General features: G+C 34.0%; 1 protein-coding gene and 1 pseudogene across 1 annotated transcript in view; one reads left to right on the forward strand and one right to left on the reverse strand.

The window, feature by feature from the left end:
* Positions 1–834, forward strand: part of LOC139039413 (collagen alpha-2(I) chain-like) — a 28097-nt gene extending 27263 nt beyond the window's left edge. Inside the window, exon 3 of the mRNA XM_070480162.1 lies at positions 375–834. The gene's annotated coding sequence lies outside the window, so the exon portion shown is untranslated. The remainder of the gene's footprint in view (positions 1–374) is intronic.
* The window catches only part of LOC110134756 (serine/threonine-protein kinase Nek4 pseudogene), a 79188-nt pseudogene that overhangs the window by 1392 nt on the left and 63513 nt on the right, over positions 1–14283 (reverse strand).

The raw sequence follows: 14283 nt of genomic DNA on the forward strand, positions 1-14283 counted from the left end.
CGCTGCTGCTGTTTCCTGTCATCACTCAGTCATTACTAAACTATTGTACTTAATGCCAAGTGGCAACAGAAATGATTTCCTCTCTTGCTATTTGTAATCATGTATTTGCCCTCCCCCGGAAAAACATATAATTAATAATAAAAGAAATAATGCATCCTGAAACCATGGGAGGGGCAGATGGTTGGATGCTGACTGTCCTGGTGGTAAGTCACCTTTTCTGTTGCTGTTACTGCGAAGACAGTGTGACCACTTCTCCCTTTCTGCTGTTTCTGGTGGGTTAAGCAAAGCATTTGGCCCTTTTACTGTGTTCTCCATCTTTCCCTTGATAATAATTTGTGTATTTTAAATAAAGATTTCATTCTGCCAACCCGCAGGAAGCTTTTAACAAGATGCAGCTGACCGTATTGATGTCTTACATCTTTTTACCGCTGTATGGGGGTATTCAGCCACTTGAAACCCATCTCAACTTCAGTTCAAAGTTGGCATCTCACAGACAAGGTGCTCCCTGGGGCTGATTTACTTCTATACGACTATTTCTTGGTGTCCTCCAGAAGAACACAGGATTCTGAAAGCAATGAAAGACTGAGGCTTATAATCGGTCCCCTGCCTGCTGCAGCTCTCTCCCCTCCTAATGGCGCCACAAACGTTAATTGTGATTAGCTGATTGTAGAGATTGTATTAGTGATTCATTAGAGTTGGACTGGGATATCCTTCCTGAAGATCATGGCTCCAAGCCTGAAAAATTAAGACAAATTCATTATCTAACTACCTACTTTCAACTCTTGTAATACTATGGTTTATCTTCTTCTAAATGAAAAGACAACTTTAAATGTCCTCTTTGAGTTATTGTTGTATACTTACTTTGAAAAGGCAGTGATCTCTTTAATTGGTCATTGAACCATGTGTTTAAAACAATCATCACAAACATGAAGTAGAAATGTTAGAAAAAGAAAGTTTGATACGGTAATACAGGGTAGCGCTGAGTATGTCTATTAGTCTGTCTTGAGATTCTCTTTATTTTACCACATGACTTTATTTGTACCAAAACTTAAATTAGAGATGTTACATTTAGGCTTATAATTGATTTTTAAAGTCTGCTTATGCAGAGAAAAACTCCACATTCATATTTGGATTTTGGATTTTTGAGGGAATTAAGTGCTTTCTTGTCTTAGTTTTTGAATTAAACTTGGCAGTGTCCTGGAGAAGGGAATGGCTACCTACTCCAGTATTCTTGCCTGGAGAATTCCATGGACAGAGGAGCCTGATGGGTTATTGCCTACGAGATGACACAGAGTCGGATAGGAGTGAGTGACTAACACTAACAGTGCAACAAATAATTTCCTGCAGCAATAATTTCTTGTTCTAAATATGTCCTTTAAAGTTATTTATAGCATCATGGCAAAAATTCCTAATTATTCAGCAGTTCATATCATAGAATTGAAAATAAAGGAGATGGTATAGATAACAGTGTTAGTCTGTCAGTTGTGTCTGACTGTTTGATCCCATAGGCTGAGGCCCTCCAGGTTCCTCTGTCCATGGAATTCTCCAGGCAAGAATACTGGAGTAGGTAGCCGTTCCCTTTTCCAGGGAATCTTCCCAATCCAGGCATTGAACCTGGGTCTCCAGCATGGTAGGCAGAGTCTTTATGATCTAAACCACCAGGGAAGCCCATAGATAACAGAGTAGTTAACTAGGAAGAGCAGGTAACCTGTTATAAGGGAGACAATCAACAATGACTGAAAGAAAGTAACCCTGTGACCACCTGATGTGTGGATTTTATTTGTCAGTATAATCTCTAACATTTTACCATCATTCTTCTTTCTTCTTCGGTCTGCATAAATGGTGTAAACTTAATTTCTTCTTCCTTTTCTCAACTTTTGCTTCTAAAGTTATGCTGATTGGCAGACTACAAGTCGAAACAGTTTTATATTGAAAATAGTGTGAAATCAGGCACTTAATGAATCAGACTGCTTATACTTATCTCACAAGAGACAAGGATAATCCTCTACAACTTTTTTTTAGTCAATAAGGGGGAGTTCTAATTGAGTAAATAGGTCTAATTTAGCTAATTTGTTAGAGATGTTTTGCTGCCAAGAAATCTGCTTAGGAAACTTTAAAACACAGTAAAAAAAAAAAGTCTTGGCTGTACCCAATTTAAGGAGCCTTAATGAGTGGAGTCATATTTGTGATAATTGTAAGCCTATGGTTTAGATGTTATTTCACAGAAATCATCATGTGGCTAATGCTGTTACACAAAATCTAAATGCTTGGGAAATATGGGTTTTGATATCATGTATATACTTAGTTGACATTTGTGGGAATCATCTCCGTTCCTCATCTACCCCCTAACACTAGATCCATCATTTACCCTTCTTTGTGCTCTAGAGGTTAACCTTTAGGAACTACAATGTATATGGCTTCTCTTGACTCCTGGCTTTTGTTGGGTATTGTCAATGAGAGGCACTGGAAAAGGGAAGTAGTAAAGAACAGTAGAACTATTCTTGCCCCATTTGCTCTAAAACTTGAACTGTGGTTCTTTCTGGCAGTGTCTGCTTTGCTGTATAAAGACAGTGCTTTCTTGCCACCACCCTTCCAGAGTAGTTCTGGCTCAGGTTTGCTTGTAATAATAACTAATTATTCCGTGCCTCTATAGCTTTTCACTATAGCTAAAACCTAGGATACTCAGTATCACTTTTCAGTTGCTCCAACTCAGCCACTCCTCTGCAAAGTATCCATTATCTAAATTCTCCCTCTCAAAACTCACTCCTGATTGTGCCTTTTGTTTTCTGTAGGTTCTTTGATACATTTTTGTAACTTGAAGTATTCAAAGATACCAAGACAGGTTTTATTCAATTATTTCTAAATTCAGTATATTGTCTAGTGTGTATAGAAGTGTCTGAAACTGGGACTTCTCAAGTGGTCCAGTGGTTGAGAAGTCACCTTGCAATGCAGGCGACGTGGGTTAGATCCCTGGTTAGGAAGTTAAAATCCCACATGCCACAGAGCAGCTAAAACTGAGTGCCACAACCAGAGATCCATATGGCATAACAAAAGATCCCACATGATGCATCTAAAACCTGATGGAGCCAAATACATACGTAAATAAATAAATTTAAAAAAGAAGTGTCCAAACCTCCCCACTACTCAAACTAAAAATATTTAGTAACTTTAGCATACTACAAGAAAATATTTGATGGTATTGCTGACATATATAGCTAAATAATAATACATACATTAATATTTTCCACAGAGGTATCAATCTATGTATTAAATGAGCCAAAATTGTCCAGTGTGAAAAACTGTTTATCTTAAGCATATGTCTCAATATTTTGTGGCATGTGACTGCAAAATAATAATAATAATACATAATAATATGTAATAGTAATACATGTTTTGAAGTCTAGTATTTAATATTTGATGGAGTACACTGTTCAAAGGCACTGTAATTTTCATCAATTTTATGGAGCTAAATGAGTAAGGAAATCTATATGAATTCATTCTTCCAGTTTTTAAAGGAAAAGCCAATAATAATGCAAAGGTGACCCTACTTACCAGTGATAACCCAAATAAATGTCCCATGCATATATTTTTGGGAAGAGATCAACTGGATATGAAGACAAAGTATGCAATCCACTAAATTCTTTTTAGCTAACATTAGAAAACTAAATAATAAATTAACAAGGTTCAGAGTGAGTTCCTTAATAAAAATAAGGTATAATTTGAGAAAGTATATGTAATAGTTCTTATGGATTTTTGGTCTATTTTTGACCTTAAAATTGATTTTTTAAAATATATCTAATGCAAGATTTTACCTTTACATTTCTTCCTAATCATTGTAAAGTTTGTTTCCCCTATATCCTGAGTAATTTTATATTTTCTGTTATAAATTAGGTGTAAGAATGGTCACATCCATATATGTGTATACCACATGAGTGCCCACACTTCTTTTCTAAGTTTTTAAAGTGCATTAGCAGTATACTGTCTAAATTTTAGATCTAAGAAACATGGAGTGCAGAAAACTCAGGTTGATTAGCTGACACCAGATCAAAAGTTGTATTAGCATTTATTTTTGTCACAGGTTTTATTTATATTTTCAAAAATTAAAATTTATAGTTTTTTAAATAGAAGCAAAACAAACATGTATAAAAATTAATTTTAAAGCCATATAAAATAGGACTGCTTTATTGCAATCTGTATAGGTGACATACAAATTAGAAGCTTATGTCTTCTTTATGGAAGGATATTTAAAGTAAATCAAAACAACAATTCTATATAGGCTTTAAAATTAATTTTTCCATGTAATTATCAATATCACAGTACCAGATGACTTGACCCAGCACCTTCATCTTTTTCATCATTTTACACTACTAAACCTGGTGTGTGGGGGATGTTCCTTTTTACATGACTAATAAGTGAACTCCTACTATTACCTGGCAACTTTCCTCCTCATCATAATTTAAGAAGTAATTTTAATGTGAGAACACTTCACATATACACATACATGTGTGTGGGTGTGCATGTATTATTTAAATGTAGGCTTTTTTGTTAAATTATAATGTGTGTTTTCACAAACCCCATCTCATTACATTTTATGAAAAAAGCATTATCACATTAAATCTTTAAACAAAAAATTCAAATGAGTCATTGAACAGTCATTGCTTTACTGAAAAGGAGAAAGTATCAAGAAACACTTCTAGCAGGGAGTCATCTAGAAAGGGTAATAAGATAATGTGGCTGGTGAGGCATCATCTTTATAAGTTCTCACTACTAGCAATAATCAAAATTCTCATCAGAGTTTCGACTAAGCTATAAAAACGTGAACATAATAGGGATATAGGTCATGAATATGAATGTGATGAGGAAAGAATTTATTAATACTAGTGTGTTCCCCACCCAAATCTCTTCCTGCCACCAGACCTCTTTTTCTCAGACACACACCCCTACAGATGCACTCAGAACATAAAAGGTTTTATTTTCCTTGTAAACTCTTGTTCCTATCTTGCCTTCTAAGACATTTTTCGCCCCTCAGGTTCTCAGGCTTCTGTTATGCAGAAACTGGAGAAGTGCAAGCAATCAGAGTGAAAACTCAGATTGGGGATTTGGGGAAACCAAGAGTGGAAATACAAGAGTTAAAGCAGTTGTAAAATAAGAATCTCCCAAGCAATTATGAGATGTGGGAAAGTTAGAAAGAGAGAAAGACAATATGTTTCAGAGAAGTGTCACTGAGGGATGTGAAAGAGGACCTTCCAATAATGCTTTTGAAATTCCCATTGTCGAAGACTGAATTTCGTTTTTACTACTTTTTTGGTTTTTAGATTTTGTATTTCCTTGGACAGGCAAAAGCTTTTATCATACCATAAGGAGAATGAATTTTTTTGGTTTCACACACACACACACACACACACACACACACACACAAATCTTTTCACTCAGGCAAATATAGGTCACACATTTTAAAAATTAATTTTAAAATCTTAAGTTAGTTTTAAAAGGCATCAGTATGATTTCAGTACAAATGTGGTAAATACATTTTTCCTAAATCTCCCAAGATAAATATATTACTTAGATTGAAGTTTTAATTAAGTAAATTCTTAAATCTTTAGTGACAAATATATCTGTTCTCAAAAGAAAATGTTTATACATTATGCGTACTAATACAACATTAATAAATAGTCTGTTCTCAAAAGAAAATGTTTATACATTATGGGTACTAATACAACATTAACTAATAAATAGTCAAATGTTTGTTTTGTTTTAACATTGATTTATTTGGTAAAAGCATTCGTAAATACTTTTTCCCACTTTTATTCTTTATTTTCTAAATTTTTTTCCACTTTATTCTTTAGGAGAAATGTAAAAATTATTATAGAAAGTCATGTTATTTTTTAGGAATCCAATCTGTACTTCTCAGATATTTTTAAATCCAAAGCCTCTCCCCTCAGTCTCTCCTTAGTAAGTCCTATACAAACCCATGATACACAAAAATCTTGAATATACTAGAATATACTCATCCAAACAAAGGAGATACATAATTTCATTCTCCATCCTTCGTTGTATTCCCACAATGCCAATAACAGGGGGCAGTTAGGACCAAAAGTAATACAGAGCCATCATACAGTTTCTTTAAGTCCATTTTATATGTCTTTTGGTGCAGTGAACAAAAGGGTACTGAATTTCAATTTCAATAGATGTAGCCAAACACATTTTTGAGAACCTATTGTATGTAAACTGTACTGTGTGTGTCTAAGAGGGAGCAGGCTGGGGAGGTGGAGAAGGGGCAGGGGCAGTGCAACTAAACAACTAAAGCCCGTAAACAAACATAATTCAGAAATCTGAGAGCACATTATGAGATTTCAAAGATTTACCATGCAAAATTTAATCAGATTCACCAAGCAACCTTGCAACCAACACTGCAATGCAGAATATGGGAAGAAACCTACATGTCAGCAAGATGTCTAAATACTCCGCCTGCCAAAACTCCAAACTGAACTTACTGATGAAACACTAAATTAAAAATATATTCTTCAAAGTCTCTGAAAAATTAGTAAGGATGCTCTCAACTATTGAAATTAAAAGAAATTCACAGTTCATAAGCAGTTTGATAGAATTATAGACCAGGAAGATATGCATAGCTAATTTCACCTTTGATCCTTCAAAATGTAACAGTGTTGAGGAAAATAAGCAAGAATATTTCTGTAAGAAACTCACTAAAACCCTTACACTTCTAGGCAGAAGGATGGGCCATGAAACAATAAAGGAAACTAAAAAATGGCAGGAAACAGTAAGTACCAAGAATAAGCAGCACTGAAAAAAAAAATGAAATGAAAGTGGTAGTCGTGTCCGACTCTTTGCGACCCCCTGGACTGTGGCCCACCAAGCTCCTCTGTCCATGGAGTTCTTCAGCAAAGAATACTGGAGTGGGAGGCCATTCCCTTCTGCAGAGGATCTTCCCAACCCGCAGCAATGCTGGATGTTAAAACAAAGAAGTGGGTTCCTCCTATTTGCAGCAGGTGGCAGCAAGGGCTAATGAGCAATAAAAGCTAAGAAATATTTTGGCCTAGTTATCAATGTGCTCTTTTAAAGAAGAGCAAAGAAGATTTTGCAAAATAATGGGAAGAATGTGGAGAAAGTTATGGCTTGAATGTTTAAAACAAACAGAAAATAGAAATTTCAGAAACATCTGTAATATAAGCTTTGTAAAATTAAGAATATAAAGTACTTTTGAAGCCACAATAAAAAACAGAAAAGTGAGAGCAGGTAATAGACTATAATGTAAAATTTTAAAGTTGGATTTCTGAGAAGGATGGATGCAATAAAAATATAATTAAAAATCAAATTGTATAAAGCTACAAATTAGTCAATAACATCAGAATTAGAAAGCAAAATGAAACCAAAACAGCAGAATTTATAATGTGGAAAATTACAGTTGAAAACTAAGGTTTCTATTTAGTAGTGAATATATTTTTTTCTAAAAAAATATGTAAACAAATTTTCACTTTATAATGCTAATTAAAATGCAAAGATATACATAAGTGTGTGTATATAGGTATATATAGGTATATATTATCCATATATCCATATATGTATCTATATATCCATATGTATCTATATATCTTGATAAGTATGTATCTATCAATATGTATTTATATATCCTGATAGGTAGGTATGTATGTATCAGTCTATCCTAATACTGTATTACACTTGTAAAACAAAAGATAATTGCATTGTAATACCTAGAACCACTTTAATATGTTGTACATCTATATTTTCTAAAATAAAATGATTTATTTTCATTACCAGAAGTATGTTTTAAACATATATAATTTTAAAATGTCTTTGAGATATATTCTGAAAGTAAGTGCTTTTTCTTTTTTTAAATGTTCCTATTACTTCCAGTAGAATATATACAGAATTTACAAAACATGTTAAGTCATAGTAATTACTATATGCAAATTTTTACAACACTCTTAAGTGGAGTTTCATAATACCTCTTCTATTTTTCACGTTATATTATTTTCTGTTGTATGTATTAAATAGTAAAAGACGACAAAACTAATGTTTCACCTTGTTTGAAAGGCTTTTGCAAAATCAAATTTTAAGGAAAATCTTTTGCATATTTTCTAAATATCTCCAGATCTTCTTTCTGTAATTAAATTTGTAAAGATTCACTTTGCACATTATATCCCTCTTGACAAAAATTGCTTCCATGCATAAAAGGAACAAATTGGTAATTGAATAGTGCCAGAAATAAAATAGTTCAAGGAAGTTCAAATATGTGGTCTCTGAATGTTTTGCACAGGCTTATTGTTTTTCTAAGTTCAGTTAAATGATTCAGAATTGTTCCAGGAATAACCTTTACAAAATTAAAAAGTACATTTGCATTATATTGAGTAGCCAACTAAAATGCTAAGAATTCTAACTGGAAAGGTTTTAAAGTTGAAAAGAAATATCTCATAAATTGAGTGCATAAGTGGTTGAACACTTAAAAATATATATGTTTTTCTTTCGACATTTTAATAGTACTCAAATCTCTTTTAAAGGTAAATATCTGCACCCTATTTATTATACATTCAGAGGTTTAATTATGACATACCCTGATATAATTTATGTGAATCACTCTAATTTTCTGAACTAAAACCTAGGATTCTGAAGCACAGATTGAGCAAAACAGCAAAATGCTGAGTGCGTGATGGTTAAATTGTTGCCTTAAGTCAACTTAATGTCTATGTGATTTCAAATTTAATTCTGATAAACCAAAATCAATAGTGTTCTAACTACAAAAATATGCTCCTAACATATATTTCCTAAAGAAATGACAGTAAATAACAGTAATTTAATTGATTTTAATTTTGAGTTGTATAAGCCGTATTCTGAATCAGTGTTATAAAGACATCATAGTTAACTTGAAAATCATGGTTTTCTAATACAGAGAGAATGGGAGGAGAGGGAAAGGAGAAAGAGAGAGGCTTGTTTATTCTTACAGTTAATCTCTAAGCTACTACTTCATACCGTTTTACATTCAAAATGGAAATCTCTTAAGGAGAGAGAATGCTACAATAGAGAATGCTTGTGGGTTTTTTCCCTGTTTGGACTTTTCAGGGGATTTCTCAAGTCCTTCTTCTGAGATCATTCTTTTCCATGGTAGAGGATTCCCAAGATAAGGAACTGGCTTTTTCTATTACAAGTGTCAATTTTGTAAGTGGTTTTCGTGGTTTGAAAATTTGTCCAAGGAGTAACGAGAGAGAAACCACCAGTGTGTATCGCGTAGACCACCAAAGAGCCATCAGACTCAAGTGGCTTTCAGTCGCCGTTAACCTCTGCTCTCTGAAAATACAGTGTCACAAATTTTGCTTGCTATTAACAAGACTTTCTGTCTTTCTGCCTGATTTTACTTTCCTACTTTTTAATGTTTATGTACAAAGGGCAAACACTAAAATGCTCCGAGTACCAAATATTTTAAAATTAAATAATGTCGACTAGCTCTATCACCTGGCAAGCCTGACTTTTCTGTTCCCATTCTCCAAGTGAGTCAGAAGAAGGTAGAAGGTAAAATTTACTTTTCTGATAAGATTAAGTAGCAGCTAGAGGGAATCCTTTTCCTTAGAAACAGTGTGGAAGACAATGAGAGGTGAAGGTTATGTGTGTGGAGTAAGGAGCCAGATTGCCTAGGTTCACATCTTTGTCAATAAGAGTAAATAATTTGGCCTCTCTGTATAGTACTTACTTCTACATAAACTCTCCTTCCCTGTAAAATGTTAGTAATCATATTATCTTCCTCACTGGATAGTTGTGAGGACTATCATATGTAAAGCACTAGTAAATGGTAAATAGTATACGATAATGAACTCCTGACATAATAACCAATATGGATGAACAGTACCATTCAGCTTTCCTTGCAGGATATTTCACCTCTTATTACTACCCTGGTTTAAGTGTTCAGAGTAATTAAATTTTGGAGGGCCTGCCAAAACCACACCCCTGCTTTGAAAATAGTCCTTACCAATAGCTCCCACTAATGGGATACTATTTGCACAACCTTCTGAGTGACCAGAGCTGATTACAGCAGGAGAGGAAAGCTGATCCATGGGAAAAGAGAACATTCTATTTCCTACATTCCATCTTCTAAGGATTTCAGTGACAAGATTCAGAAAACACAGTCTGAAGGGGATTTGTTGGGAAACTGAAGTCATGTAGACTTCAGGCAGACAAACCTACTCATCTGTGTGCTAGCAAAGAGACTTGGCCACAAAGGGGAAGAAAAAGAGAAAGCCTGGAAGATGGGGAGAGAAAAGAGGCCGTGCAACTACCAAGAAGTGTGTTTCAGCTCATGACTTTCCTTTTCTAATAAAGCTTGTAATAAGACTGGCTAAAATGTCTTACTACTGGAATTCTAAGACATCTCATGAACAAATGAACTTGAACTAAGATAGGTGATTTCTATTTCTTTTAACTAAATGATTTCTGCCTCAACCAGATGTTTTCCTATTGCATCATGACATGCAATAGGAAAGTTCTGAAAAAAAAATGCATTGTGATAAATGTAAGCAAATTGTGGGGGAAGGGAGAAATGAGCTGATTGCAAGCAATGCCAAGCACTTCTGTGCTGAAAATGAACCTAGAAGAATTAATTCCTCTCATATCAGCAATGTAAATTTGGAAAGAAGCCCATCATAAGACACTGTGAAACCAAAAGGGATACATTTTTGCTAAACAGAGAGAAGTGTTAAGAAGGGACAAGCTAAAACAAGTAATCTCCTATAAAAGCATGCTTAAGAGAGAAGTTCACAAGTTAGTATCAGTTTATTCAGAAGTTTGGAAGAAAAGGTAGAAGAAATAATGCTAATGATACCAATGATAATAATAGTGTAATATTAGAGAAAAGGAGTAACATTATAAGAAGGCTGCAAAGTGTAATATAATAAACTCAGAGGTATTACACTCAAAGTGTAATATAATAAACTCACCTATGATAGTTTTGCAAAAGAATCCTAAATCTGCCTTCGACAAATGACTTCACACCTTCACCTTCAGCCTTGCTATTCTAAATTTGGAATAGCAATGTTTACCATATAGGGTTGTCTTGAAGATTAAGAACTTGGTCATCAATCAGACCTAGATTCCCATTTTGATTTATAATAAAAGCTCAAAAAATGGATTTTGTTTGTTTTTGCTTCTTAAATGATTTTTAGCATTGCTTCCCAATCATAAGAGCTATTCATAAAAAGAAATGGATATCTAGCTTGAACCATTAAGCTCAAAACAACAGGAAGACTTTACCTTAATCTTTTATTGGAATTCATTACTAAACTGTTTCTTGTTTACCCACATAGCAACTTGCTGTTCTTAATAGCACACAAGTTATTGAGGAACAACAGATCTCAGTAATGGTTATTTATTCATGTTTTGTAATGACATTGATCTCAATCTTCCATGTCATTTAGAGCACAGCTCCTATCTTTGTTCTTCTGTATGAACAGTTGTCATTTCTTCTCTATTTAGTTTCAATAGGGACTCTTAGTTTTACAAGTATAATCTTAAATCCTTAAGGGATTCTGCAATTAATTCATAAGCAATTTTACAACTTCTATACTCTCAATATTAAATGGGCTTCCCAGGTGACGCTAGTGGTAAAGAACCTGCCTGCCAGTGCAGGAGACTTAAGAGACGCAGGTTTGATCCCTGGGTCGGGAAGATCCTCTGGAGGAGGACATGGTAACCCACTCCAGTATTCTTGCCTGGAAAATCTCATGGACAGAGAAGCCTGGCTGGCTATAGTCCATAGGGTATCAAAGAGTGGGACATGACTGAAGCAACTTAGCATCCACACACACACACACACATTCATCATAAAGCCTATAAAGAAGTAGTGGGAAAGAGCCTCTTCATGTACATTAAATAAACTTAAATCATGAATGACAACTTAATCATCAGTTGAGCAAATGTGCCCTTTCAGTGATTCATGACCAGCCAATTTGCACTTGGAATCCTTTGAGAATAAACATACTGAAATTCCCTTGGCACTGGTAATATGTGTTGTGGTATGTGCTGCTAATTGCTTACTCAATATCCAGTCTCACTGTCTTTCTTTAACCTGAGCTTATAGGGGGTGGGTGAATGTACCCAGATAAAATCATTTTATTAGCACTCTTATAGCTAGCAGTGGGATGACAAAACAATGTTGGCCAATTAGATGCAACAATCACAGGTGAGGGTCCCTGGAAATAACTGCAGAAAGAATATTGATATAGAATTAATGATTGTGTCCCCCTAAAATTCATATGTTGAAATCTACTCCCCATTGTGTTGTTATTTGAAGATAACTTAATCATGCAAATGGAGCTCTTCTGAATGGAATTAGAGCTCTTCTAAGTATGGGTCAGATAGCTAGCTCATTCTTGCTTTTCTATTTGAGGATACAAGAAGCTTGCAGTTTGCAACCTGGAAGAGGGCTCTAGCCAGAACCCAACCACCCCAACACCCTGCTCTCAGAACTCTAGGCTTCAGAATTATGAGAAACAAATTTTTGTTTTTTTATAAGTCACCCAATCTGTGGTAATTTCTCATAGCAGCCCAAACTGACTAAGACAGAAACATTCAGTTGCAATGCTCAATTTCACCTTTTCAACTTTCATCTTCTTGCTTGTAATCCATATGTGATGCTTATAAGGTTGAAAGTCACAGACAGGAATAACAGAGAAAAAAGAATAAATCCTAGGCATCTGCTGTCATCACTGAGACATTTCTGCAACCCTGGACCACCAGATCCCTAAATGTCTGGCTTCATTAAAAAAAGTAAATCTTCATCAATTTAAAGCGCTGATCAGATTTTGTTTAGGGGACAAAAGTCTTCATCACTAGTAGTGAAGTCATCTTCAGTATTTTAATATCAAGACATAGGTGCTTCATTATTAAATGTATCTTCATGACATAAATACGAGGAAGAAAAAAAGGAAAATACAAAATATTTTAAAATAGATAGAATTCAAGATGTTATTTTGGGGCTACACCAAATGTAAAAATGTGCAAGAAGAATCTGAAAAACCAAGCAGAACCAGTGAGTCAGGTTTAACTGAATATAGTTGACCCCATTTCAGTTTGAGTAATCCTCCTTTTAAGTATTCTTCTATAGCAAATAGCAATAGAATCAAAATACCTTTCTCTAGTTAAGGTAATATTCACATTTTTATTACTGACAGGCACATACCCATATACACACATACACATATACGTATATATTTATAAATCTATTAATTATGTTAAAATGTAAGGATACAAAGAGAGAAACAGGCACAACATTTGAAAAGGAGGAACTATCTCAGTTATAAACTTGATTCCGCAAATGTTCTGCTTATCCCATTAATTTAAGATCACTTGTCTAATTTATGTCAGAGCAACTTCATGAATCTAAATTAAGGAAATAATAGGAAGATAAAAGCACTTAGGACAATGATGCTATTTAAAGAAGATTAACTGATGTGTGTTCTTTCTACATAACATGGAAGCAATTATTTGGTCCTACTAAATTATATTCTTGAATCATCTCTTCATAATATTTTGAAGCTAAATAAGAATTTGAAGAGTCTGCTGTTTAAATTATTTTTTTTTTCCATTATGGGAAAACTGAGTCCTGGAAAAATGATGGAAATATCCAATGATTTAATGTAACTAACTAAATCAATTTAATCATTTTTTAAAAAGCTGGTGTCAGGGTTAACATTTTCAGTTACTAACAGGACTTAATTGCCTTCTCCCAATTCACAAATAAAAATGTGTAACTATGAAAATTTTTATATGAAAATTGTAGCTGGGCATTATGGTTATAGAGGATTAATATTGAAAACTAAGAATATAAGACATTTGGGCCCAAACTTTGGAAATTATTATTCACCAGATTGTAGGAAGGGGCAAATTATCTTGAAATAACTTAAAGTTAATAAATTGTTTCCTCTGTTTCCTCTCCTAATTATTAAAATAATAATAGATATTAAATGCAATTTTTTGTTGTATATTGAAGGAGATTATTTTAATGCTACATGTAAATCTGTATCAAGTTATGATGAAACAGGTACTTTATGTTACTTGTTTCCTTAGCATGACTTGGATCCATGAGATAACTTAAATTAACAAAATTCTTGCCAGTAAGAATTTGTCTCTGTATTTTCTATAGTCTCCTGGAACACTGCAACTGGTGGGCAAAGTTTCTTTTCAGTGACACAGTGAAAACAAAAGATAAGTGAAGACTGCAGACTGTATGGTTGGCAAATAAACTGATGACTTTTTATG

The sequence above is a fragment of the Odocoileus virginianus genome, chromosome 18, assembly GCF_023699985.2.
Source record: "Odocoileus virginianus isolate 20LAN1187 ecotype Illinois chromosome 18, Ovbor_1.2, whole genome shotgun sequence".
Taxonomy (NCBI): Eukaryota; Metazoa; Chordata; class Mammalia; order Artiodactyla; family Cervidae; genus Odocoileus; species Odocoileus virginianus.